At 43.6% G+C, this 27,605-nt stretch overlaps 1 long non-coding RNA gene across 2 annotated transcripts; it reads right to left on the reverse strand.

Annotated features, from left to right (window-relative positions):
• Positions 1-2,001: 2,001 nt before the first annotated feature.
• LOC121137641 lies at positions 2,002-27,605 on the reverse strand. Of its 2 annotated transcripts, XR_005874930.1 has the most exons (5): positions 27,565-27,605; positions 20,463-20,802; positions 8,946-9,192; positions 7,905-8,114; positions 2,002-6,672 (listed from the first exon to the last, which is right to left on the reverse strand). It is a non-coding gene; the product is annotated as an uncharacterized LOC121137641 (long non-coding RNA). The 2 variants fall into 2 exon arrangements; XR_005874929.1 differs by lacking the exon at positions 27,565-27,605 and having other exon boundaries at positions 20,463-22,265.

Below are 27,605 nucleotides of genomic sequence, written 5' to 3' on the forward strand. Positions count from 1 at the left end.
AGAGATGTACAAAGATAACTCCAACTGGAAAACTAAGTAATAGCGGAGAGACTACATTAATAGCCCCTACCTGATAATAAGGTTGGTGACTGCCTTATGTGACATCCTAGAACCTTCATCCTGTGACTGATGGAAGCAGAGACAGATACTCACAACTAAACACTGAACTGACCCCCTGGAACCCAGTAACAGAAATGGAGGAGTGATGAGTAAGGTGGTCAAGACCGTGCTGGTGAAACCCACAAAGATAGCTGACTGGACAAGGGGGAGCCTTGAACCCCAGACTGATGACTCATAGGCCAACAGAGGACAGATCCAGACTCCATGAATGTAGTGTCAGTGAGGAGGCCTCAGAAATCTCTGGGGCTTTGGGTAGTAGACTAGTGTTCACCATGGCATACTTTGGGAGCCCATTCCACATGAAGGGATGCTCTCAGCCTGGACACATGGGGAAGGGCTAGGTCCTGCCCTGGATGAAATGACAGACTCTTGATATCCCCCCAAGGAGGGCCTCACCCTCCCTGGGGAAGGATGTGGGGATTGAGCTAGGGGTGGGGGGGTGGGGGTGGGGATGGTGGAGGGAGAAGGGGGAGCCGGGATTGACATTTGAAGCATGTATGTTTCTAATTTAAATAAAAAACATACATAAAATTAAAAAAAAAGAAAATTAACCTATTCAAGTAATGGAAATATAGTCATTCTCCACAAAATGTTTCTCACATTACTGGAGTCCAAAGTTTGTAAGGAAGGCAGTGCCCAGTCATCTTGTTATTCCACGATGTTAATAAACTAAAGATCAAGTGGAATGTGATGTATAAAATAAAGACAAAATTATAGAGAGGATTCAAACCATATCAGGAAAACCTTCTCATCCTATGGAAATTCATAGCGTCTGTGGTCTTTCATTTCTGGGAAGAGACACCATGACCACAGCAACTATTTTTTTCTTACTTTTATTTCCATTTTTTTTATTTCATTTTACATTCCAACCACAGTCCTCCCTCCCACCCACCCCTTGCCTCCTCCCAACCCCCTCTTCCCCCCAGCCTGCCCCCAGTCCACTTCTCCTCGTGGGTAAGGGTTCCCATGAGGAGTCAACATAGTTTCTCACAAGAGGTTGGGGCAGGGCCCGACCCCTCTCCCATGCATTAAGACGGAGCATGGCATTCCACCATGGGGAGTGGGCTCCAACAAGCTATCTCATGTACCAGGACTATATCATGGTCCTACTACCACTGAGCATGGCATCTCACCTAAGGAGTGGACTCCAATAAGCTAGCTCATGTACCAGGTTTGTATCATAGTCCTACTGTCACAGGCCCCTCTGATAGTCCAAGCTTCACAACTGTCTCTCACATATGAAGGCCTAGTCCAGTCCCTTGGACTCTCTACAGCGGTAGGTTGTCTCAGCTGTCCAGAGTTCATGAGTTTCCACGAACTTGGTTCAGCTGTCTCTGTAGATTTCTCCACCATGATCCTGACCTCCCTTGCTCATGTGTTCCCTCCTCCCTCTCTTTGCCTGGATTCCCAGAGCTCAGCCTGTTCTTGGTTGTGGGTCTCTGCATCTGCTTCCATCAATTGCTGGATGAGGGCTCTATGATGACAGTTGAGGTGTTTACCAATCTGATTACAGGGGTAGGCCAGGTCAGGCATCCTCTCTACTACTGCAAGGAGTCTTAGTTGGGGTCCTCCTTGTGGATTCTTGGGAGTTACCCTAGCGCCAGTGTTCTCCCTAATCCCACCGTGTCTCTATTAAGATGTCCCTTTTATTGCTCTTCCACTGTGTCCCTCCCGCCTAGGCCATCTCGTTCCCTCCTGTTCTCATCCCCTCTCCCCTTGCCCTTAACAGCACCCCTGTCCCCAGTCTGCCCTGTAGGTATCATCTAATTCTCTTCTCAGGGTGATTCATGTGTCTGTCTTCAGGTCCTCCTTGTTACCTAGCTTCTCTGGAGCTGAACCACAGCAACTCTTACAAATAAAAATATTTAACTCAGGTGACTCCCTTACGGTTTCAGAGGTTCAGTCCATTATCATCAGGACGGGGAGCATGGCGGCGTGCAGGCAGATGTGGTGCTACAGCTAAGAGTCCTGCATCTCAACTCAGAGGCAGCAGGAAGTAGGCTGTCACACCGAGCTCAAAGCTCACCCCCACAGTGACACACTTCTTCCAACAAGGCCACACCTCCTAGGACTGCCACTCCCTTTGGGGGCCATTTTCTTTCAGACCACCACAGTGCCATGTAACCTAACTTCTCCAGGAGACATACGACCTCTTTGAGAATCTGATTTAAGTCGTAGGCCTTGTTTTCAGACACATGTGGAAGCAACACTCGTCAAATTTACACACAGATCCTGAGAGTCTGTAAAGCCCTAGACACCTGAGTACACTCCAGCTCCTGATTCGTGGATGCAGAAGTAGAGAAAACAAAGACAAGGCAGATGAAGAAGGAAGTGATGTGTCCCATCAAGTGAAGCAATTCCAGAACCTTCCTCTTCACAAAAAAGATGTGAACAGCCAATTTCAAAAGGCTGCCAGGAGTCTAAGGCCTCCTCTAAGGACATGTCACAGATACTGAAGATGCTCTCAGATGAGAGTCACCTCAGGAAGATGACTCCAAGGAGGACTAGGACTTCACCTCGAATGCAAAGAAAGAACATTCCAGGTGAAGTAAATGTTGATATTTATTTCTGAAACTTAATCAAATAAAATCAAGTGACTTTTCTGTCAGAGAATTAGCAGTAAGGAGAAAGAAGACTAGGCTAGTCCTAGCCAGGTTTGTGAGATGAAATGCCTGTAATTCGTGCTGAACACCATGCTCTACTGCTGTCGTGATGGTACCTAGTCAGTGGAAAGCCACTGAGCCCAACTTTAAAATCTAGAGCCCTGCATGCCTGGGGGTGAGCACAGACGCACACCCTTCTATAAGCCACCACTCACTGGCCATGACAATGCGGATCTTGATCTTTTGTTCTGTGCCTCGACATTCAGCTCTGTAAAATGTAACAATAGTGATCATAGAACAGAAAATGAACACAGGGCAGGCACAGAGCACTGGGGGTAAGGAAACGAGTGTCTTCCCTCCTAGGAGAAGAGTGTGCCAAGGCTTGTGTAAGTCTACCAAAGCAACAGTGGCCTGGCTATTCCGCAAACAGCCTGCTGCTATGAAGACCCAGTGAGGTCCACGGTTCCAGTTATTTCACACCATCCCCTTCCTTTTAAAATGTGTGAAGTGAAGCCCTGGGTTCTTTATTTTTAGCAAAACAAAGACTCTTTATCACTATTTGGCGTGTCCTCATTGAGACCCAAACATATAGATTTCCCTCGGCTCTTTAATTGAGGAAGCAATTCTAAACTCTGTCAACACCGGCCTTATTAACCCAGATGGTGTTAATTTGCACAGTTCCACTTAGCTGCAGTGTGTCCCCTGTGCATCAACAGGGGTTGCCTCCCTATCCCCAGCCTCGCTGTCTGCCACCCGCTCCTAAGACACACACTGTACTGGCGACAACCTGCACCGGATGGAGATGAGTCGAAATCCCTCGGGAGGTAGAATAGAGTCGCTTAAAGAAGCCCATACCCACATCTGCACACATCTGTGTGGATCCAGAGGGCCAGAGGCATTAAGGAGCAATGCAATTCACACTGGGTTTCAATATTGCTGTGCTTCCAGATTGCTTCCCAGTAAATACCACTCCTGACAGTCACCTGTAATTGATTACCCTGCCTCGGCCAGCAGTTCCTATTGTTTTCATTTGTAATGAAACTGAGAACTACTCAATTCTCAGCAGCATCTTAGGGTCTCTTAGAGGCTATTTCATAAAATTAAAGTTTTTCTCCTATTAAAGAAAAAGAATGCTTCGTCTCCCTAAGAACAAAAGTCTGAAGTCTGGCTTGGTAATTAACTGGGAGGCATTAGTCTGCATCCGTTCTTACTGCTTAATGAGTGGGTAAAGATAAACTAACAGTTCCAAGCATGCATTATCTACAAGTCTGTGTTGAAAGGGTTTTACATATACATTCTTGTCTAGTTTTACTGTCACAACTAACCTCGGACAGTGATGCAGCTATTGAACTCTGCAGCACAGTGAAAACAAGGTTTGGGGGCCCGTGCAAAGCTTGCTCTACCTCTGGCTGCCTAGGTGACCAGACTGTCATTCCCCTCCTGCCGAATATGGAAAAATGCCATGCCCAAATCAGTCCCATCCTTTCCACTAAGAGTGCAGGAGCACTTGGGCTCTCCTCAAGCACAAAGCAGTTCCTCAGGGATCCCTCTCTCTAAGCCTTCTGGGGCGCATGGGTTAGGGCAGGTGTGTGTGTGTGTGTGTGTGTGTGTGTGTGTGTGTGTGTGTGTGTGTGGTGCACATATTTAAATTCTTTCTCTGACTCATTCTCAAATTCACTCTCTGTATTTCACCCTTCCTCCCCACCGCCTCCTGCCCTCTGCCTCTCATTTTCCCAGGCAAAGGTTTTCTCCTTTCAGACTGATGCCTTCCTTTCCCCTTCTTCGTGACACGAAAGAGCAAGGGACCTTTAGGTACCATGACACCCACAAGAAGCCACTGGGCCTTGTGAAAGGCCGGGCCATTACTACAAATGTGCTTCTTGTTAAAACTTTTAGTCCACTTTTTGTTCCTTAGAGGGACTTCTATGCATGTACGATAATTTCCTAACATGAATCCTGTTGATCTGAGAGGAAGGTTCTTGTCTACCAACTCCCACCCAGGACATTTCAAAACCAGGAAGTGAAGATCTTCACGGATACCGCCAAGAAGAGCTTATAATTACATGTGTGACTTCTTTTGGCTCCGCTCAATTACTGCAATCACCTTGTTTCTCTAAGTATCGACACACAATTTTCCACGCCTGTTTTCTTTCTTGGTCTCTGTCTGCTTATTGGCTAGAAAATCAATGTATGCACTCCACTCTTACACCTCATGCGTCTAAGGAGAGCAGCGCATCTGTGGCGCACGTGCCTGAACCACCGGAAGGTGTGGTTGTTCATTGCCACTGTGGCTCTGTTTCCCATTCTGTGACAAACATCAAAGCGGTAACGGCCTCAGCATCCTGGTGTACCCTCTCTGTATTAACCTCCACACTGAGTCATTTCTGCAACCCTGAAAGACAGGTGCGGCCCTCTCTCTATAGATGAGGCGACCTTGAAGCAGGGTCAGACACAAATAGGTGCTGGAAATGAATGAAGTCACTTTGTAGGAAGAGATGCCCGTTCAAGTGGAACTGTCGTGGGCTTCCCTCTGAACAAGGCTAAACTCTTGTATTAGGTAGGCACTTACCAACCTAGTGCCCAAGAAGAAGGCTTCATGTGATGAAGACCCTGTTTTTCATCTCTCAAGTACGATCAATAATTGCTGTCACACATAGGTTCCTGTAAGAGGCGCTGTGGGGAGAAGACCATAGAGGGTCTGGGCTATACGGGAACTTCCACACATGTTCACGACCTTTCCTCCCTGCCATATGACTGCAAGGAGCACATTTAGAAGATAGAAGTTCTGTGTGCCAGGCATTCTGGCCACATTATCATATGCCTCAGGCAGATGGCCTTTCAGGGTGCTGTTGATGTCTGTCTGCTAGCCAGTGTTGAAATTATGTATTTATTATGCAGATACCCTTTGGGGCCATTATAGCTCCATGGAGACCTACGGCTTACGGGTCTTGATTCCCAGACCATTGGCCTGAGCAATCAATAAAAGCTGATAAAAGTGCATTTTGTCAACTTGGTTGTCCTGCGTGGCATTAAGTCTTTGTGCTACAAATCTTGCAGCATTTTTAAAAGAAAGAAAAAATCATTTCACATTTGGGCAGTAGATTTTTAAATGTCCGTTGTCTTTTTGGAATAATAATAAAAGCCAACTCCAGTGCCCCGTCCCTTCTGCAGAGGTCTTGGTACAGTGATGCCCCGACCTACTACACCACTGGGTGTGCATGTGTGATCCCCGGTCTGAATCCGTAAGTCCCAGGCAAGCTCACATCCTTGAAAATAATGGCTTAAAATAGGAATGCTGACATTGCCTTAACTCCAACAGCACAAATGCAGGGCTGTAATTTTCTATGCTACTTAATCTCCTGGTACAAAAACCTCTGCTGCTCAGGGGAATTCTTCATCTAGTCCAAGGGGGGAAAAATATCCTCTCAAGGATGTAATAAGTTAACAAACCAAATTAGTATGTAGTAGGGTTTGCGGCTCTTATCATCCACATTAACCTCGGGGCTCTCGGGGGCTAATATCTCTAGCTATGCTGTTTCTTGTTTGCTGTCTCCAGACCACTAACCTTATTTCTCTGTTCCTCTATGAGGGAATCGAAGGCTCTGGTCCTTCCAAATCTCCCTCTGATTTTCATTCTCTTTGGTAGAGCTAAATCCTCGGTTTCCAAGGTCAAATGAGCTAAGCCACTTCGAAGAGACACTTGCTTCTGACTGACACAAAAGGGGGCTACTCTTTGTAGCAGACCCGTACGCCCGCATCTTTAAAATACTTCGCCATTACATTGGAAATGCAACTTCTTACTCACGCGGGGTCCTCAGAGGTAACACATGGAGTAGCAGCGCCACCTACTGGTTTAGTCAACAGCTACATGATTTTTGCTGCAGAGTTGTCTGAGGATCACCTTGGGTGTTGACCAATACCACTGCTGCTCACTGTGGAGTGCTGATGCCTATGTGAGAGTAAAAAGACACATTAACGTCCTTTATCTTTCCCCTGTTCAATGGCTTTATTTATCCATGGTCCATTTTTATATGGAAAGGAAAATAGAAAAGACGAAACTGGAAACACAAAATGTTTCCTGTAAACCCCAAATGGTGTCTTCTCGAGAACTGTGTCTGCTTCTGTTCAACCTGATGTGTGTGTCATGTTGGTGTACCTGGGGTCTGCTTGCATAGTTGATACCATGGCAGCTTCTGCATCTGTATGACAGAGGCAAACAATGGTTCACTAAGCAGTTTCCACCTGTGACAGAAAAGCCTGCTTTCCCTTAAGTTTCAGGAGGGAAAATGCCTAATAAAATATCACGTCACAGGGCTGCATGGATGGCTGAGCAGTTCGGAGAACATGCCACTCTTTCAGAGTACCTGAGTTCAGTTCCCAGCAGTGCCTATAACTCCTGCTTGAGGAAAATCCAATGCTCTCTTCTGGGCTCTACAGTGTCTGTACTCACATACACACACACAAAACTAAAAATAAAATAAAATTTACAACTTTTACAATTATATCACATCATACCACATCCCGGCTCATCATGATGGAAATACTTCACCATGAAGACATGCATGTGGCAGGATGAATAGCTTAATGATTGACTGGACTTGGGTGATGCTGTTGCCAAGGAAACCAAAGTAATAAATGCACAACCCTCCACCCCACACACACACCCAAGAGAAAGTTTATAGATGCTCTGTCTCCCAGGAAGGGAGAACTAATATTTACATATGCAAAGCACTTGTAGGGATGTGTGCTATCCCACTGAATTAATAAATTCACAGTGAGAATCATTGTGATCCCATTTACAAAGAAAATAAGGCTCCAGCGTTCAAGTTTTTGCCTAAGGAGACAGCCAGTAAATGATAACCTGGGAATTCAGATCTATATCTGTCAACGCCGTGTGATGTTTCAGCACTGGGCTTGGTTGGCTATCTTGGGGACAAGTCCCCTAGTGACAAGGAAAGACATGAAAGGAGTATTAAAGCACGCTCTAGAGCTTCAGCTGATTCTTCAAAAATAGCTCCCCAGGCCTGCTCCAAGGTGATAAATTGCATCTCCTTCATCAATGACAGGAAAAGAATACATTAGATATCAACTACAGAAAAGACAGTTATAATACACCACTCCTGGGAGAAAAATCACTGCGCATTCCCAAAACCCACAGTAAGTTCATTCTGCCCTACCTACCTCTCACTCAATAGGTGTCATCGTGAAAACCATTCTTTGTGTTCTCAAGAGCCTGAAGTGACATCTCTCTCTAGAAGATTATAAGCCAAGTATTTTCTTCCTTTCTCCTTTCCATTCTCTGTTCCACCTCCTCCGGCTTCACTGTTTCCAAAGCATATGAAGACAACCAAAAGTCTGAATTGTAACTCCGGTGCTGGGACTGCATGTGTCCTCGGAAGAGACAGGAGGCAACGGGGAGAAAGACATCAGTAACTTCTGAGGTGGAAAGACCTCAGACAGCCCGAGAGGGATGACCAGAACAGCTGAAAACAAATAGAAGAAGGAGAAGAAGGAGAAGGAGAAGGCAGAGGAGGAGGAGGAGAAGGAGGAGGAGGAGGAGGAGGAGGAGGAGGAGGAGGAGGAGGAAGAGGAAGAGAAGAAGAAGAAGAAGAAGAAGAAGAAGAAGAAGAAGAAGAAGAAGAAGAAGAAGAAGAAGAAGAAGAAGAAGAAGAAGAAGAAGAAGAAGAAGAAGAAGAAGAAGAAGAAGAAGAAGAAGAGGGGACTGGAATTTCTGATAAAGAGAAAGACAGCGGGATCAGGATCAGGGATCCGGTACTCAGGTGGGCAATGAGTCAGCGAGTGACAAACAGACACGGACACAAGAGAGTGCTGAATCTGAGGGTAATTTCTCAAAGCATGTATCAGACTTTTACAATCATTACACGAAGAAGTAAGGAAGTTAATGTTGTACATACGTCAAGGTACATTGGAGTCAGCAAAATTGGCACATAAGGCACATCATGAGACTAGAAGTACAAAATAGAAAATCAAATACATAAGAACTAGCAGTGGTTACAACATGATAGCATCAGCTCTGTCTGAGACCAACTATTCTTAGAATTACTTCCTCTGTCTAATGAACATGTGCCACAGCCATAGTTCCAATTCTTGGTCCAGGGCTTAACCCACCATTGGCCTGCCTTCTCTAGCTTTCTGATTATGCTATTTTTTCTGTGACTTGAATAATAGACATCAAGGGGGTCTCACTCTAGCAAGCCTTACCATGAAATTCAGGGTGTAGTACAGCACATGTTCTTCTCCATCATAAATTCCAGTATAAGGAAGGGGAACAGCCATTATCCTAAACATTTGGGGAGATTCCCTGTTTACTGGAGGAGCCCGCCACCAGCCCCTGATTTTGTTAGTTCTGTTTCTGGCAAGGAAGTTGGAACATCAGTGGTGGTCAGAGGAAGAACATCCAATTTTACAGGACCTTCAATCAGATTGGACCCTTGAGGCATACTTATTCCTACAAGAGAAATTAAAACCAAAAAAGATAAGATACAGAAACATCCACCAGTTATTGCTAGAACAAATCTGGAACACATCCTTGATATAGGACACCAGGGACCTCCAGGAGACCAGTTTCCATGAAACTTTTGCCTCAGGCCTGCCACCGAGTTTTTAGGCTTGTCATGCAGACTCCACTGGGGTGGGTGTGGCAGAGAAGACAGATTGGAGTGGAGAGTGGGTACTCGGATAAGAAAAGGGACTGTGTGGCCTCTACCAAAGAAGCTGGGGTTTTCATTAATTGGATCATCTAGGGCTCCTGCTCACCACTGCCTACAGAGTTTAAAACTGGAAGAAAAAGAAAGTATTAGAGGTTCCTAGGAAGGAGCAAGCTTAAAGCGGTGTAAGTGCATCCAGAAACCAAAATACAGAGACTTAAAACATCTTGGCGAATGCATTTAATACCATGGCCTATTTGTAGAATTGAGTATTTTGGACCAGGCTACCTGTAGCACAGTTGGTGCTGTGTTTGGGGTAAATGCAGTAATGTTTAGTTTTCTACTTTGTCTTGTATAAGGTGGAACTGTGTGTATGTCACGTTTGTCTGTAAAGGAAAAGTACATAGTAATATTAAAATGATTTCTATGACTGTGAAGCACTCATTAATTTTTCCAATAACTGATACTGTACATTCCTAGTGCTACTGGCTATGTGTATATGTAACTTTTACAGTTCCAACTGAAGGTTGTAAGTATTTCGTTTGATCAGGGCTCTTTAATCTCATTTTATTTTGCTTTGAGTTAACTGTAGGCATTTATCCTTGTATTAGCAGTCGAGCGCCAACTCTAATGACATGTACACTAATAAAGAATTGGACAGTTAAAAAACATCGGCGAAATACACAATCAAAACTTTTAAATCATGAATAGAGTTTTCATATCTATACAATTCCAAAATATGTCTCCTCTCTCTCTCTCTCTCTCTCTCTCTCTCTCTCTCTCTCTCTCTCTCTCTCTCTCTGTGTGTGTGTGTGTGTGTGTGTGTGTGTGTGTGTATGTGTCCGACCTTATTTTGAAAACCATTTGTTAGCCTGTTTATCTTAATTCCAGAGAATCTTCAATTTCTGCCAGGACAAAGCTTTTGCTTTGGTCATGATTCCAACTCCTGGTTGGCACTTGGCTGGCAATGCCTGCTGCTGGGAGATGCCCTGTAGTAGACCTGTGGCCCAGCCTTGGGAGAGCCAGGGGCAGAGAGGATCACAGCAGAGACCATGGAAGGTTCTGGCTGGATGTAAGGCTCTGGGGAACTCCTTAGGAAATAAATGAGCTTGGCCAAAATCTAGCAGTCTTCTAAACCAGGATTTCAGAGAAAGATTTGAGACAGGAAACATTACTTAAATTCTGCCCTCTACATCAGGCAAAGGGCACATTTTCAATTCAAAAGCATAACCGCTGCAGCTCATAGCTGGGAAAAACTGAGAAAGAAAAGCTAGTCCCCAGAGGTCTGGACAGCTTCTGTTCTCCAACAACCTGTGCCCCGCCTCCGAGAGCCTCCTTCCAGAATCTCTTCTTACCCCATTTCTCTCTCTACAGCTGCCTCAGAGCTCAGCCTCTTGCTAGCTTAGATGAAGTCCAAGAGTTCTTTGACACTCAGCTCTAACTAGATGGTGAAGGGTTTGTGCTCCCTGGGAAGCTAGAAAGAGAAAGACTTTTGGAATCAGCCTTCCGGAACTACACACGTCACCAGAGGAACAAGGAAGCACACCTGTAGCCTTGCCTCGCCCATCATGCTCCTGGCTGTGTCTGCACCTGTTCTTTCCGGTCCCCAATCTGTCCAATCTGTCATCTGAGGCTGTGCTCCTTTCTTCCGCCCCAGGGCAGGACACCTGCCTCCTACCTTGAAGCCACATCTCACCGGGGCTGCATGGTTTCGCTGGCTCTTGGCATTAATCTTCTCCTGTGGGAACTCTAACAGCTGCCCTGCCCTGAAGACCAGAATGCCCCTGCTGAGCAGCAGAATCCCAGCCTTGTGGGTTAGAAGGCCGAGAACCCAGCATGGTGGAAGAGGAGACTGGTCTGAACACATACACCTGGTCACTGCAGAAAACGCCAGAGGGAGAAGCCGGTAGTTCACTGATTCTATCAACAACTCAGTCAAAGCACTTAACCAGATAAAGCATGAAATATAAATCCACCATTCAGAGCTTTAGAAGACACTAAACTTAATATTAGGAGGAACATTAGAGCCCATCTGCCTAAATTCTTACTTAAAATGGGAGTGAGTAATCTGGCAAGCACTGGGATAGAGGCGACCATTTCCTCTTTGGACAATTTCAGTTCTTGGAAATTATTTTCCTATAGTGAACTGATCTGCCCATACGTCAGTCTGTTTCTATTGTCTGCAGATGAACTTCTGTTCTCCACAATTAATAGTCTTAAAATATTTACACAGCTCCTTCTTGCCTCTTCTCACAGGCAGCATGGTGTCTCGTGAATCAATATTCACTTGCTCCTTACAAAGAACTGTTTCTGGGCTCCTTGCCATTCCGGCTGCAAAGCTGGAAACGTGTACTACGTAGGGACCCTAAAGAAGCCGGGTCTATAGGCAATGCCCACAAGTGGCAAGTAAGATTGCCCCAGGGCATGAAGAGCTTTTTTCTGTCTCTGAGCTGCTTCTACATTTCCAGAGACCATCAAGTCTTCCAGGGCTAGGCCAGACGAGCATTGGGGAGTCGGGCTGACTGACGACTCTCACAGCTTTGGCGGGTGAGACCTGTGTGACTTTGAACAGCCTACTGATCTTCTCTAACGGGTCATGCTTTAAATGTGAACGGTCACACTTTCCGTGAAAAGTTTTCGATCTACACTAGTGGCCAAGGGCCAGACTGGGCTGGGAAAACACCATTTGTATTGCTTTTAACAGCTTGCTATCCATTTGTTCTTTTCTGGAGAGTCCTGGCCAAAACGACAACAACAACAACAGCAAAAGACCTTTCTGTTGTCCTGTGGGTGAGAAGAAAAAATACCCCATCATTCCATTCCCTTTGAGGGTTACATTTAAACCTTTGAGGGAGTCCAGTCCCTGCCAGGAATATCTCTGCTTCTGAGTCTTCTGTCTGTGCCAAGATCCCAGCTGTGCTCAGAGAAGACCAGGGCCCAGACACAACTCAGAGTGACAGTGTCAACCCTGAATGGTCCATGTTCTGTAATACTACTCCACATCCCCTTAGTGTCCCGTGTCCTGTTCACAGGTGACACTGCAGCACACCTTACTTACTGGAACGATGAAATCCTCCTGCTCCTCGGAAGCTCTTTGTGTCTGCTCCACAGCTGTTGTTAAACACTAAAACATCAAATTCTTCCCTGAAATCCATGGCGGTCACTGAGACATGGAACACATCACATCCAAGTGTCATGTATCTCCTGAAGTGAATCATCTGGTTATATAGGACTCCCTTGAAATGTGAGCGACTCCTAGAGGTGATCAATCTACTTGTGTCATACTGGACACAGATTGATAACATGGGCATCGGTCACCGTGAAGAGCTCTAGAGAAGTGGCCTTCAGAACCCATTTTCCTCCCGCTCAAATCTGGTGGTCCATGCTATGTACCTCACCAAACTTCCTGACCATGTTACTGTGTTTCTTTTCCCTTTGTCTCCCCCAGGCTTCATTAAAATTTAGTTCTGTGCTCCAGTCTTGGACCTTGACCGTATGCTACAAGAAAGTTCCCAAGGCACATTACTGGCCTGGGGCCCTCCTGGGCTTTGCAGTCAAGGACCTGGGCTTTGTTTAGAAGCGATGGCCCTCCCTGACTTCCCTCCTCATCAGCTCTCTACTTTGTCTAGGACTTCAGTTTCAGCAGATATCACTCATCCATTGACTTCCTGACCATAAGTGATGTGAGACAAAATTTTTCATCTCAAAGGGAGTGTGATCACTGAGGGTGCCATCCTTTACTTTGGACAAGCCCTGAAGCTCCTTGCCTTTCCCCTGCCTGTCTATCCCCTCTGCCTCTGCCTTTGGTCAAGGTCTTTGCATCTGTTTCCCTATTAATCTGAACATCGTTTTCTGCCCCTAATTCCTATCCTTCTATTCTAGGCATTCCAAACCATCAGCCACTCCATTTAGCAGGATTATACCAGGGTTGTCAACACCAACCCCTAAACCCAGCCCAAGTGTTTTCTAAAGACACATGAAGTCTTTTGTGTAAAGCACCAAGCATTTCTCATTCTCTGAAAGCACATTGCATTGCTTTCTCTCTCAAGTTGCCAAAATCGGTTCCTACAGCCTTCCACTGTATGCCAACAGCCAATTCAGTCCTGTCCTATTTGAAAATAAAAAACCAAAGCAAAACAACACAACAACAAAATCTCTTGCCTTTGGCTTTCTTTCACTCCCTCAGATTTTTTTTCACGATGTGATTCAGTGACATTACTCAGAATCCGGAAATGTAACCACACATGGCCCCTGTTTTGTGACTCCACATTTCCCATAGAAAGTCCCTTCCTCTTCCCTGAATGAACTATGGCCTCTCACCTACGGGTTGTCTTTGTGGAGTGAAGGTAAGAATAACACCCGAGAAAGAGAGGAGAAAAGAGATTCTAAGGGGAAGAGGGAAGCAACAGGATTGGGAACAATGTGGAGGGAGGGAACGGAGAGAAAGATAGATTTTCTTTAAAGGAGATGTTTCCATTTCTACGTTCAAAGCTACGATAGATCACCCATAATCCCAAAGAAGCCCAGCTCACATGGCCTTAGACCAAGAAGAGACAATCTATAAATTTTATCCCAGAGTTCCTTGAGCCACTGTCTCACTGCACTACAAGTAGGAATACTTGTTTAACATCCCCAACTGCATCTTCCCCTTAGTTCAGACCATCAGGATGTCAGCTTCTGATGCTCACAGCTGTGGCCCTAACTCCTTAGCCTCCCCCATGCTGCCCCCTAACTCCTCTTTCACTCATTCTGACTCTAGGTCATTCACCTCTCCTTGAGTGTCTGTTATGCTTCATGTGGAATAGTACACATCACCAGCATCTCAGTCCATCCTAACCCTAGCCAGATCCAGTATCGTGACATTAACCCTCTGTTGTTCTTCCCTAAGTCATATTTTTAATCAGAAGACCCATGTAGGGATGCTGGTCCCTGCTAGTGACTGTCAGGTTGGCATCAAAACCTGGCCAACAAACAAGCAGCCCTAAGCCAGGAGGTGGAGTTGGCTCATCTGAGAGCTGTCCCGTGTCCACAAAGCAAGAGAGAAGAGTTCCCATGTGTGTTTCAGTTTTAGTTTTTGTCTGCCCTGTCCCCACCAGAGAGGGCTCCTTGTCTGACACACAAAAGGAGGAAGAAGAAAAGAGAGAAGAAAGCACCTGGAGGGCAGGAATGGGGAGAAGGAAAGAGGAGCAGTTCTTTCACAAAGCGAAGCTGGCAAACTAAAGGAGCTCTGGTTTCTGCTCTTCTCTGTTCTGGTGGGCACAGCGAAGCCTGCAAAAGGGAGGAATTGCCTACACAAATAAGCTCTTGTGTCCGCACCAAACACAGTGCGGAGGTGGACGTTCCCAACCCAAGGAACCCTGGAGACAAAGCTCCAAGACATCAGACACCAGACTCTCTAGGGTTCAGTATTGGGGACTTCAAGCATAATTTGTGCCCTGGGAAATACAAAAGAGGTAAGCCTGAGTCCTTTAGCTTTCTAGTCACGAGATAAGCCACTCTGTCCCGCTTGCCTGCCGTGACCCAGGCTGATCTCTCCCATGAGGGAGCCTTTCACCTCTCCCGCTTGCTCCTGCTTCTGGCTGCACTTCCTGCCTTGAGCTTCTTAAGTGGATTCCTCAGGCCTAGTCTTCTGGGTCCTGAGCTGGTGCTAGCTCAGAGAGATACACCTGACCTCAGTCCTCTACTTAGAATGAAAACTAGCGTTAGCAAAATTACCTGGAGAATCTCTACATATATCAAACCAGTGACAGATTCGGTGCATTTTGAAGACATTCAAGGACAAACATTCCAGTTCAATCCATGGCACTAAAGATAAAGATGACACCCAGAAGACCCTTTATTCACATTGTCGTCTCCAAGGACAACAATAACTTTTCCTGCTGGGATATCCTTCATTGACCTCAATAGATTTACTATTGTTTTGCTGGAAATGCATTGAAACACAAATATTGCCTTGACTTCTTTAAAAGACTTTTTTTAATTTCTGTGCTTCTCCCAGTAACTCAACCTTTACCAAAAGAGCAAAGAGTTACTGAACTCAGTAAATAAAACTTCATTTATGTCGACTTGACTGAGAAATCAAAATCACTAAAAGCTTTTACTCATATCTCTAATCACTATAACCTCTTCAGTGTTGTCCCCAAATTTCTCTGGTTGCTCAGGCATTGCATCAAAGAACATTCCAAGAAACTACAAAGAACATTATGTCAAAGAACATTATATCAAAAAACATTCCACCATCGTCGCCTAGCTGATAGACATTTACAATTGGAAGAATCAATTTCTCAAAAATGTGATCAAAAGAGGCTGGTTGGACCATGGTGGTGCATGTCTTTAATCACCTACATGGGAGGCAGAGGTAGGTGGATCCCTGAGTTCAGCCTGATCTACATACCAGAGCAGCCAGAACTACACAGAGAGACCATGTCCCAAGAAAACAAAAGAAAAACAAAACAAAACAAAAAAACAGGCAAAAGAAAGAGCTATCTACATTACAGGACTGCAAAGCTTTCTATTTTCACTTTCCTAACCCTTGTACATAAATGATGTGGGTGAAGCTTCAATATCTTATTTGGAAGTTTTCTTTCATTTTATATTACAAATACTTTACTATATAATAGATATTATTTTTACAAGTGTTTCCCTGTATGATTATAAAGTTTCCACTTATCACTCAGGATGGTTACAGAACGGTTCGTTGATTTGATGAACTTCACTCAGCTCATGCTTTTCTGATATTGGACCTTTAGGCGCTTTTCAGATCCTCTCTAAAACAGGCGGTGCTGCAGCAAACACCACGATACATAAAGCTTTGTTCCTTTATAGCATCATTTCTGTATGAACAATTCCCAAGAGAGAAATCTTTCCATCAAAATATAAACCTTCAAACGCGCCATCCCACATCCCTCTTTTAAACAGACAACTTCTAGTTCCTGGTCACTTCAACTTATAGGCAAGGGGACAGGGGACATCTCTGTGTAGCTTGTGGGAGACACAATTTCTCAAAAATCTACTCTAACATTCAAAGCAAGGCTTGTACCCAGGCTCAGTTCTGCCCCTCGGTTTCCATTCCCCCTCACTGATGAGTGCTGTTGGAGCGGCTGTCTCTTCCGAGCCTTGCCTTTCCGTTCAGCCTGTGCTTCCGCTCTACTTGGCATGAGTATATCCCTCTCCTTGCTCTAGAGGAAGCTTTCCAACTGCCATAGTTCCCCACCCTCAACATCTCCCTGTGAAGCACTCTTTCCCTGACTTCTCTAGCTTCTTCAGTGCCCAGTATTTCTCTGTGTGGCCACTACTCATAGTCTTCCTACCTAGAAAAAGTTAAATCTTTCCAAAGGAAACTAGAAATTTTTCATGGTACGACACAAGAAAAGTTTTGAGAAGAATATTAACCGGGTTGGCATGTATTGCCCCCTCCCCAAGATAAAAGTAAGGTTTGTCTTCCTTTAGAAAATGTGGTGAGTTTAAAAGGCTTCTGTTTAGTTAATGTAAGTTCACATGCAGCCAAGGTGACCATCAGCCTCCTACAAGGATAATTCTCACTGACATCTCCAAGGACGATAAGAAGCCCTTGAAACTTGGCAGCAATTAAGAATTGGCTAAAAGTAACTAACAATCTAAGCAATAGTGGAGAGGACACCTCAAAGCCCTTCTCGGATAATGAGATTGATGACTACCTTAAATGCCATCCTAGAGCCTTCATCCAGTAGCTGATGGAAGCAGAAGGAAACACCCACAGCTAAACACTGATCTGAACAACTGGAATCCAATTGCAGAGAGGGAGGAGTGATGAGCAAAAGGGTCAAGACCAGGCTGGAGAAACCCACAGAAACAGCTGACCTGAATAAGGGTGATCTCGTGGACCCCAGACTGACAGCTGGGAAACCAGCATAAGACTGATCCAGACCCGCTGAATGTGGATGTTAGTTTGGAGGTCTAGTTAATCTATGGGGCCTCTGGTAGTGGACCAATATTTATCCCTAGTTCAGGAATGGACTTTGGGAGCCCACTCCACATAGAGGGATACTCTCTCAGCCTAGATACCTAGACACACACAGGGGAGAGTCTAGGCCCTGCTCCAAATGATATGTCAGACTTTGAAGATCCCCCAAGGAAGGCCTCACCAAGAAAGGGAACTGGATAGGGAGTCAGTGGGGGTCAGGGAAGGAGGGGAGAGAGAGGGAACTGGGATTGACATATAAAACAAACTTGTTTCTAATTTAAATTAAAAAAAAAAGAATGGGCGAAAAGTATCATGAACACCCTGACTAAGATTCTCCACAAACATTCCACCATCATCACTTAGCTGATAGACATTCACAGTTGGAAGAGTTTGGTGATGTGGGTAAGTCTCACCTCTGGGTATCCAGTCAGTCTGGGCAACAGGTGAAATGATTCTACTTGGAGATGATTCTGTGTCATGAACTCAGCAGTGAACTCACCAGCCTCTACACTGCTACTACCAAATATTCAGAGCAGAGAAGGAGGAGGAACACGTACTGGGCTGTTTCACCTTTACCATCTCCTTAGACAGAATGTGCCATTTTCACCACCAGCAGACAAGGAAACACTGGCACATAGAAGATTTCCACGTTAATATAGACGGACACAAGAGTCAAGGGTAGAGCTGCATTAAATTTGAATTCATGCCCTGTGTTCCTCTGCTGTCATGGAGCTTAGGGCTGGTTTCATATTATGGAGTACGTGAACTGTAGGATAATTACAGAAATTCTAGAATGTAAATTACATAGGACATAAACATAATGAGCAAGGCTCATGCACTTGCTCAATAAAGGTTAGCTATCATCATTAGCATAATGCATAGCATAATATATTATTTAATAAATAAATTCTTACTCCTAATTCATTTCATTTATATCATAATACTAGCTACCATTCCCTGAGTTCTTTTGACTATCTTTCTCATCCAGTTTCTACATTTTGCTGGGTAAAACTGGACACTGGTTTTACAAGTGAAGAATCACTTCAGAAAGGAGAAAAGACTTGCATAAAATTCTCAAAGAATTATATATACACACACATATATCTTAGGGTTTCTATTGCTGTGAAGAGACAGCATGACCATGTCAACTATTATAAATGAAAATATTTAATTGTGGTGGGGCACTTACAGTCCATTATCATCATGGTGAGACATGACAGCATGCAGGCAGACATGGTGCTAGAGAAGTAGGTGAGAGTTCTACATCTTACAGGCAACAGGAAGTGGTCTGAGACACTGGGAATAGCTTGAGCATAAGAGAAAGCCTACCATCACAGTGACACATTTCCTCCAACAAGGTCATACATCCTAATAGTGCCACTCCCTTTGGGGGCAATTTTCTTTCAAATTACCACTGTGTGTGTGTGTGTGTGTGTGTGTGTGTGTGTGTGTGTGTGTGTTCTTATACATGTGTATGTACTTTTAAAACTTAAGGAAGCAAAATGGGAGAATTTGGCCAAAAGTAGATAATTAACATGAAAGAATAATTCAAATTTGTTTCCTCCCAATGTTCAGGCTCTCAGCCCCTCCATTGTCCTGCCCCTACCAGTTGAACTTTCTTTCACAAGAAATGACATATAGTTTATAAAAGGGAAGGAAGGATGGAATTAACTTTGCTGAAAGTGATTCTACTCCTAGAGTTGCAGCAGAAAGGACCTTGGAGATGGGGAGAGACTGAAGACAGACCTTCAGGGGAAGTGGATCAGCTCTCCTAGCTGAGGGTTTGGGCATCTCTATCAAGCCTTAGCGTGTCTAGGTGGCTCTGCTGCACTTCAGTGACAACATGAGTTTGGAAAGTCCTCTGTTGAGAGACGGACATAATGTTGTACATCTGAAGGCAAGAAGAAAGATTATTTTAGAAACATAATGCTCCCAGTGGAGTCTTCAGAGGCATGTAAGAAGGAGAGCTCTTACAGTCAATGACACACGAGTCTCATAGATAACACTGTCTTAGAAGGGATGGGATTAAAAGCAAAGATCATGTTCCCAGGAAGTGAGAAATCTTCACTTTTACAGAAGACAGTAAGAGGAAAGGGCTGGAGGAGAGCTGCACCTCTGTCCCACTGTACACTTTGAATGTAAGAATCTGCATCCCCTAATGGAAGCCTGAGCCAAGAGTATTTTACAATGACCAAGACGTAAATGGCATGTTATGGTTTACCACTGTAAGGCCTGCTGAAACCACCAAGGTGCCAAGTAGGTCAGTCCTCAGACACGCCCACTGAGCCAGGGAAACTGGGTGAACAAATGTGACAGCAATGTTACTATTTGTTGTGGCTGAAAGAAAATGGCCCCCAAAGGGCATGACACTTTTAGGAAGTGTGGCCTTGTTGGAATAGGTGTAGTGTTGTTGAAGAAGTGTGTCACTGCAGAAACAGGATTTGAGGTCTCATATATTCTCAAGCCGAGCCCATATCTCAGACCACTTCCTGTTGCCTGCTTACCAAGATGTAAAACTCTCAGCAATTTCTCCAGCACCATGCCATGTCCCACCATAATGATAATAGACTGAGTCTCTGCAACTGTGAGTCACCCCATTGAATGTTTTCCTTTACAAGAGCTGAGTTGCTGTTGTCATGGTGGTCTCTTCATTGCAATAAAAACCCTAACTAAGATGCTGTCATTTCAGCAAGAACTTAGTGTAGGGAAAACTGTGTCTTTGGGGACGAACAACAGACCTGAAGACAAAGGAAAACATATTAAGGCTTTATGCCACTTGCTTGATAGTCCTAAAGCCATTCCATCATAGCAAAGAAGGAAATAGACACATGGAGTTTGATATGGCTGTTCTGTAACTTCGAAAGCGAGCTCAGGCGTTTGACTAAAATGTATAGAGATATATTCTAAATAATGTAGCATGTCTTGACATTTAAATGGATTAGCTGGCAAACATTGTGTTGGACCATCTGCCACCCTGTCCTAAACTTTCTGTAACTAAAGATGCATGAACCCTAGAGAATAAGCATTAGGTAAAATAGATTCATTTTATATAATTGAACATAATTGTGCATGTAATGTTTTAACGTAATATTACCCAACAGCTGTGCAAATAATAGAAGGGTTACTCACACAGACCATATGCTGGCAATGAGATACAGCAGCAGCACTGCTAGCCGACCAGTGAACTCATAACTTCACTGGGATGATGTGTGGCTTGCTTTCAAAAGAAGTTCAAGTGGAAAACAGATGTTGCAATCGAGCAAAGGGGCAATGCATTCTGACTCCTGTACCAGGCGATGGGTGGCAGCGTGCCTGCGTTCAGTCTTCCTGTCCCACCACAGCGTGCTCCCCAGAGTCAGCTTTGCTGCATGACCCTCTTCTTTCCCATAGCTTCCAAGACATTCACAAGAGTCACCTCGTGGTGTCGCATATTGAGTAACACATGTAGACACTTTCTCTCGTTTTAAGCCTGTTTTGAAACCATAAGCGAGTAAGCTCTAGTCTAGAACTAGAATTCTAAATCCATAAAAACTTTTATTTGCCTTTTCATTAAACTCTTTCACATATTTTAAGTAAATCATCCATTTCCCCCATCCTATGGGTAGGCTTTTTTATTCCAACATTAGAGATGAGAATATTGTGGTTCCATATTTCAACCAGTAAGAGGTTTATTGAATTCCTGTAGGGAACAAGTTCAGACAAGCATTTGTGCGCTGGGCTACAATATTAGATTCAACACCTACCTGATCTCTTCCCTTAGTTCCTTTAGTGTCTCACAGCTAAATGACCTTGGACACTGCCTAGTATGCTTATCAGTCCTGATCCACAATTATGAAAAAGGACCAAAAATGAATTAGAATGTATCTATACATACTCCTTTGGTATAAATATTCCCTTTTTACATCTCACAAAAATGAAATCAGTGTATTCTATTTCAGTCCTTGATGCTGTTAATTCTATTCCACATCCCCTTCACCAACTATATCATTATTTCCAAACCTGTATATAGTAGCAATTTCAAGTCTGTGGAATAAGATGAGACATACATTTCTTCAGTGTATTATTATGCTAAGAAATGTCTTACCTTAGGCAACCTAATGTAAAATGCCTCAATATTCATGTATTAGTCATTTCACATTGTTCTGTTTCTACTACTAAAGTGTGGTCTCAGGAAATACTAGAAGAGAATTTAACTGCACGAATGCTAATATGTGCAGTGAAATGAGGATACCACAAAAGTATTGCTATGCTAAAAGTTAAATGTGCTGTCACCTAAGAAAATGCTTTCATAAAATGACCCTAAATTCACATAAGATAATGAAAGAATAAAGATGAAAACAAAAGAATCAATATAATATATTAAGGATAGGAATCAGTGGTCTAGAACACGTGACAAAGGAAAGCATAAAATTCTAGAACTGGAACAAGTTACTACAATTGCTCAAATCCTTCTATCACCATGTAATGGCATTTTCACTGACACTTGCACAAACATAATAGTCTCAGAGTGCTTGAAGGTTGAGAGAAGGTTATGAGAAAGAGTAACTAAAGCCAATAAATATCAAACTTGGGGCTGACATTTGGTCTCAAATCCCTCCGTGTTTGCAAGAATTTCGGCACAGGTGTTAAGTACAGTCTCCGTATGTTCAAATCAAAGGCATCACAGACTCAGAACCAAAAGACTGCTAGCTTAAATCCGTACTCTTTTTGGTGAGGAAATTAGTTATTTTAAGGTATGGTGAAAATAATTTAGCTTAATCTCAATTTACATAAAAACCTGGAGATTAACTCAACCTGTCAAATAGAGTCCTGACCTCTCAGTTTCCTTTCTAAACCTATTCCAAAGGGATCTGCATAATTTGTATGAGGGATTACAGTTTAAAATATAATTAAATAAAAAGAAGAGATTTAGTAATCCCTTAATCTCCCTGATCTTTGGTTTCTTTACTAATAAACTGAGCAACTAGAAATTGGGTTATGTTTCTGCAAAAATTGTACAATTATCTGAAGACATTGACAATCCAAACACAATAAAATGCTTTTGTGGTTCACACCCAGCTGGAAATGAACACATGACTTAAAAAAATCTGTGCCATGCCCTTTGCCCAATTAGCTTCAGAAAGACCTGCTTCAAGCTTTATAATTAAATTCCAGAAACATCTAATTACATCTCCCCACCTTTCTGCAAGAATAGACCCAGAAGATATGACAGTGACTCACAAGCTCTCCCTCTTCCTGTTGTCATTTTCTGAAGTTTACTCTTTATATAGTGTCACAACATCCTGGTTACAATTGTGCTCTTAGAGGTGTCTGCTCAGTTACTACCCTCTCTGTCTTCCTGCTACTCCTTTCTAACTACAATTTACTGAACACTTAATCCAACCTGAGTCAATGAGTTCCCGCAATCCTAGGATCTGACATTCAAATCTAGAGCCCCAAGTCACTCACTGGTAAGAGCCAAACATTTGATATCTACCTAAGTGTCCATCTCCCACCATATACATAAAAGTCAAAAAGCAAAAGAATACAATCCCCAAAAAGAGAAGATGAAATCCATTCTGAGAAAAAGAAGAGAGGAAAACAGAAGAACACAGAGACAAAAAGAGAAAGTAAGAACAAACCCATATCTAGCTTGCTGACTCCAGGCACTTGCTGAAGCTCAAAATTTATAACTTACCTCTACGTCCCTAAAAAATGTTCCATCTGCTAAGCAACACCAACTACAAGCCCCCACTAGGAATGCACAGGCAATAGGCTTCTTTATATTTTATTAGTTCCTACCAGTGGGAAAATATAATTTCTATAATTAATTTTATACTCCAAAACACTTATAGCGACTCTGTTTCTCTGATATAACACCAACTGACACATAAAAAATCTGCAGTTAGATCATGTGTCGTTGCATTTATTAGCAGTATGATTTCAAAAAAAAGAAAATCACTTCTCAGAGATTCAGGATTTTGTCATTTATAAAACCTGAGATAGTAATTCCCGCTTTGTAGGCCTCTTAGAAGGGGAAATGTATTGAAGGATGCACTAAGAGATTTCATATATGTATATCCATATATGTAGTGTTGCTTATGATGTTGTAATTGTATCATCATTATCTTCTTGATTATTCAAATAATCCTGTAGACTTACTGTATATTACAAGTTCATCTTATTAACAAGCTTCAACTGTTGGCATGTCCTCCCAGAGGACACATTAATAGAATTTAGACACAATTGTTTGGCCTGAATCTTAATTCAGAGTTGTGATACCCTACCAAGAAATGATACTCTAGCCTGGTAGCTGGGTTTTTGTTTTGTTTTGCTTTTCAGTTTTTTGTTTGTTTGTTTGTTTGTTGTTTTGGGTTTTTTAAATAATATTTGATAAGTCCTTGTCTTCATCTTTAGAAGACGGTTGATATCCAAATGTTCATCATAATGTGCTGTGATTCCCATCCTGAGCTTTGTCCTTTTGATTTTTCTCCCTTAAATTCCCATTTACCGGGACTGCACTGTGGCCTCCAAGCAGAAAGAGGCCAAGGCAACATCAGAAAAGTGCTGATGTGACAGTTACAGTCTGAAGTGGTAGCAGTCAGTGCAGGGTTCAGAGAGTTCAGCCAAAGGGCAAATGTTCAGCACAGGAACATTCCATATCAGTGGCAGATGGACCAGTGGCCACAGACAGCATCTCAGAAGGAGTCACCCACACATGCTGTGTGGCCCCAACAAGCAAAGTTCTCTGCAGGAACTTTGGGAAGAAAGCATAAGTCTGGCATGGCTGCGAGTCTCCAGAGGAAGTTCTCTGTTTTTAAGCTCATGAATTTCACTTTCCTAACCTGACAAAAGGTTCCATGTTGGATGACACACGGAAACAGGATGATTACACAGGAACCATCAGAGAGACAAGGCTGTCTGCTCATATTAGATTTGATGGCTAGGCAAGACATATGCTGCTGATCTGTAAAGCTGTAAGGATGAGAAAGCCTTAAATTGGGCTAAGGTGACTTAAGGAGGTATTTGGGATGCCCTTAGCTTCAGAAATAAAATCTAGCCAATGTCACCTCTGGGGAAAGAAGAAGGACAGATGCTTGAATCCCATCTTAAGGCCACACAGTAAATAGAAATCTAATATGAAGAGAAAGAACCAGAACGGAGAATAAAAAGAGTAAGTAAATAGTATGGCCTGCTTCTCCTGAGGTGGAGGGAAACATTAGAATATCACACACACACACACACACACACACACACACACACACACAAACGTACCCCACCCCTGCAAAGCCTCCAAGACATTCCGGACACAAGAAGCTGCTGCTATGGAGACTGGAAGGAAACCATGGCTTATCTCATGTACCAAATATTTATCAGGGTCCTAGTATGCACTTAACTCCACATTCAGCCTCATTTGGGACTACATGAATAAGACTCTAATATTGAAGCACATCTCAGAGAGATGCAAACTAAAGGCCCTGGGATCTTTTCTCATAAAAGGAGCATTCAATCTGTTCTGTCAAGAAAGAAGTTGAAATCATAGAGGGCTTTGTCATTTAGAATTAAAGGGCTAATTTTGATCTGAAAGTATAAAGAGAAAGCTTTATAAATAGATCATTTCTATAAGAACTCAGCCTGTCCTTTCCAGAAATGATGACCTGTAAGATGTTTGTCCCTGAAGCTATGTAGTGCTGACTGATGGCCTAGTTGAAGGAGTTGGTTTCCAGCTACTTCATCTAAAATCCCCTTTAGCCAGTTTACAGAATCCATATAGTCTGTCCTGCAGCAATATGGGGCTTCTGTGAATTCCGTCTGCCCTCCCCTAAAGTTCCTTCCTCTAATGGCAATTCCTTGGAGGCCAAACTGTAAATGAACCAAACACAAGCAGACCCACCTCAGAACCTCAAATTACTCTTCTGGGACCTAAGAGATGTACTTGTTATTTCAGAGAACCAGAGTTCAATGCACAGCATAGACATGGAAGTTCACAACTGTCCATAACAGCAATCTCAGGGGACCTGATGCCCTGTCCTCACCTCATGGGTGTCAAGAAAGCATGTGCTTGGTATGTACTCACTCAGATATGGATTTTAGACATGAATCAGGGGAGTGCCAGCCTATAGTCCCACTGCCAGAGAATATGGGAAACAGAACCTTCAACCAATGACTGATGGAAGCAGAGGCAGACATCCACAGCTAAGCACTGAGCTGAACTCAAGGAACCCAGTGACAGAGAGGGAGGACTGATGAACATAGGGGTCAAGACTGGCCTTATTTAACCCACAGAAACAGCTGACCTGAACAAGGGGAGCTCTTGAACCCCAGACTGATGGCTGGGAATCCAGCATGGGACTGATCCAGACCCCCTGAATGTGGGTGTCAGTGAGGAGACCTAGGCAATCTATGGGGCCTTGGGTAGTAGATCAGTATTTATCCCTGGCATACAAATGGACTTTGGGTGCCCATTCAACAATGAGAGATGCTCTCTCAGCCTGGACTCTTGGGGCAGGGCCTAGGCCCTGCCCAGGATGAAATGACAGACTATGGACACCCCCCTGGAGGCCCTCACCCTCCCTGGGGAAAGGAGTGGTGATTGGGGGAGGGGGAGGGGGGTTGGTGGGAGGAGGAGAAGGAGAGGGAGAGGAAGCTGGGATTGACATGTGAAGCAACCTTGTTTCTAATTTAAATTTAAAAATGAAAAGAATGACAAAAAGAGCATGTAGTACATATACATACGTGTAGGTAAAACATTCATACACAGAAAATAAAAATAAACTTAAAAACACTTCTAGACTACAAATGAAGATCAGATGGAAATAGACATGTGCACATGTGTAGGGCTAGGGCATTCTTCAAAACCTAGAACAGTATGCATGGGACTAAACAGAGACACATCCTCTTTTGCCTTCCTGGTGCAGTCTTAAAGGAGACCTATTTGCCTGAAAGTTGTCTTTGTTAAGTTCCAACTTGTTTTTTTATAACAAAGTTGGTGTTTTCATAGTTAAAATATGATCATGGTTGAAGATTTCCTTTAAGAAGTCGATGGAGAGCTAGATTAGAGGTTTAAAGCACTCGTTGCTCTTGCAGAAGACCCTAGTTCGATTCCCAGTAACCACATGGTGGCTCAAAATCATCTCTAACTTCGCTCCCAGAATGCCATCTTCTGGCCTTTAAGGCACTACATGCATGTGGTACCCAGACCTGTACACGAGCAAAATACCCATATACATTAGAGAGAGAGAGAGAGAGAGAGAGAGAGAGAGAGAGAGAAAGAGAGAGAGGAAGGAAGGAAGGAAGGAAGGAAGGAAGGAAGGAAGGAAGGAAGGAAGGAAGGGGGGAAGGAAGTCAATGTCTCTCATCTGCATTAGCTACTTTTCTGTTGCTGTGGTAAAACTCCATGGCCAAGGTGACTTATAAAAGAGCATTTAATTGAGCTTACAGTTCCACAGAAATAGTCTATGGTGGCAAAGTGAAGACATGACAGCAAGAACAACTGAGAGCTTATATCTAAATCTACAGATAGGAGGCAAAGAGAGCACACTGAGGATGCATGGGTCTTTTGAAACTTCAGAGCCCACCCCAGTGACACACTTCCTTCAATAAGGCCTTACCTCCTAATCCTTCCCAAATCTTTCCACCACCTTGGGACCAAGTATCCAAACATATGGGCCAACGGGGGCCATTCCAATTCAAACAATCCCATTCCACTCCCTGGCCTCTCCCCCAGTAGGTTCACGGCCATATTATTATTCAAATGGCATTTAGTTCAATTTCAAAAGTCCCCATAGTCTTTCCATGTCAACACTATTTAAAAGTCTAAAGTTCAAAATCTCTCTGACACCCAAGCCAGTCTCTTAACTATAGCCCCATGTAAAATAAAAAAATTACATCCAACATACAATGACACGAAACATACAAAAGAGAGGAATCAAAAACAAGACCAAAAGCAGGCATACTCCAAATCCTGGACCTCCATATCTGATTGCTGAAGGGCTCAGATGACTCTCCCTGCCAACTTTGCTTCATCTCTCTCATGTTAAGAGAAGCTTTTTCTTTTGCTAGCCGCTTTGGTTTATCCCCCGCCAGTCGCCTGGGCTCTGCCGCGCCAGCCTGGTTCTAGATCCGCATCAGTCCCAAATAAACACACAGGAGGCTATATTCATTATGAAGCTGCTGGCCTTGTTTGTCTCTTACTGGCTAGCTCTGCTTTAAGTAATTACCCCATAATTGTTAATCTAAGTATGTCTCTTACCGGAGAATAGTTCCAGGCTTCCTACCCCCAATGGCGTTACA

This window comes from Mesocricetus auratus, unplaced genomic scaffold (genome assembly GCF_017639785.1).
Source record: "Mesocricetus auratus isolate SY011 unplaced genomic scaffold, BCM_Maur_2.0 Super-Scaffold_6730, whole genome shotgun sequence".
NCBI classification, from domain to species: domain Eukaryota; kingdom Metazoa; phylum Chordata; class Mammalia; order Rodentia; family Cricetidae; genus Mesocricetus; species Mesocricetus auratus.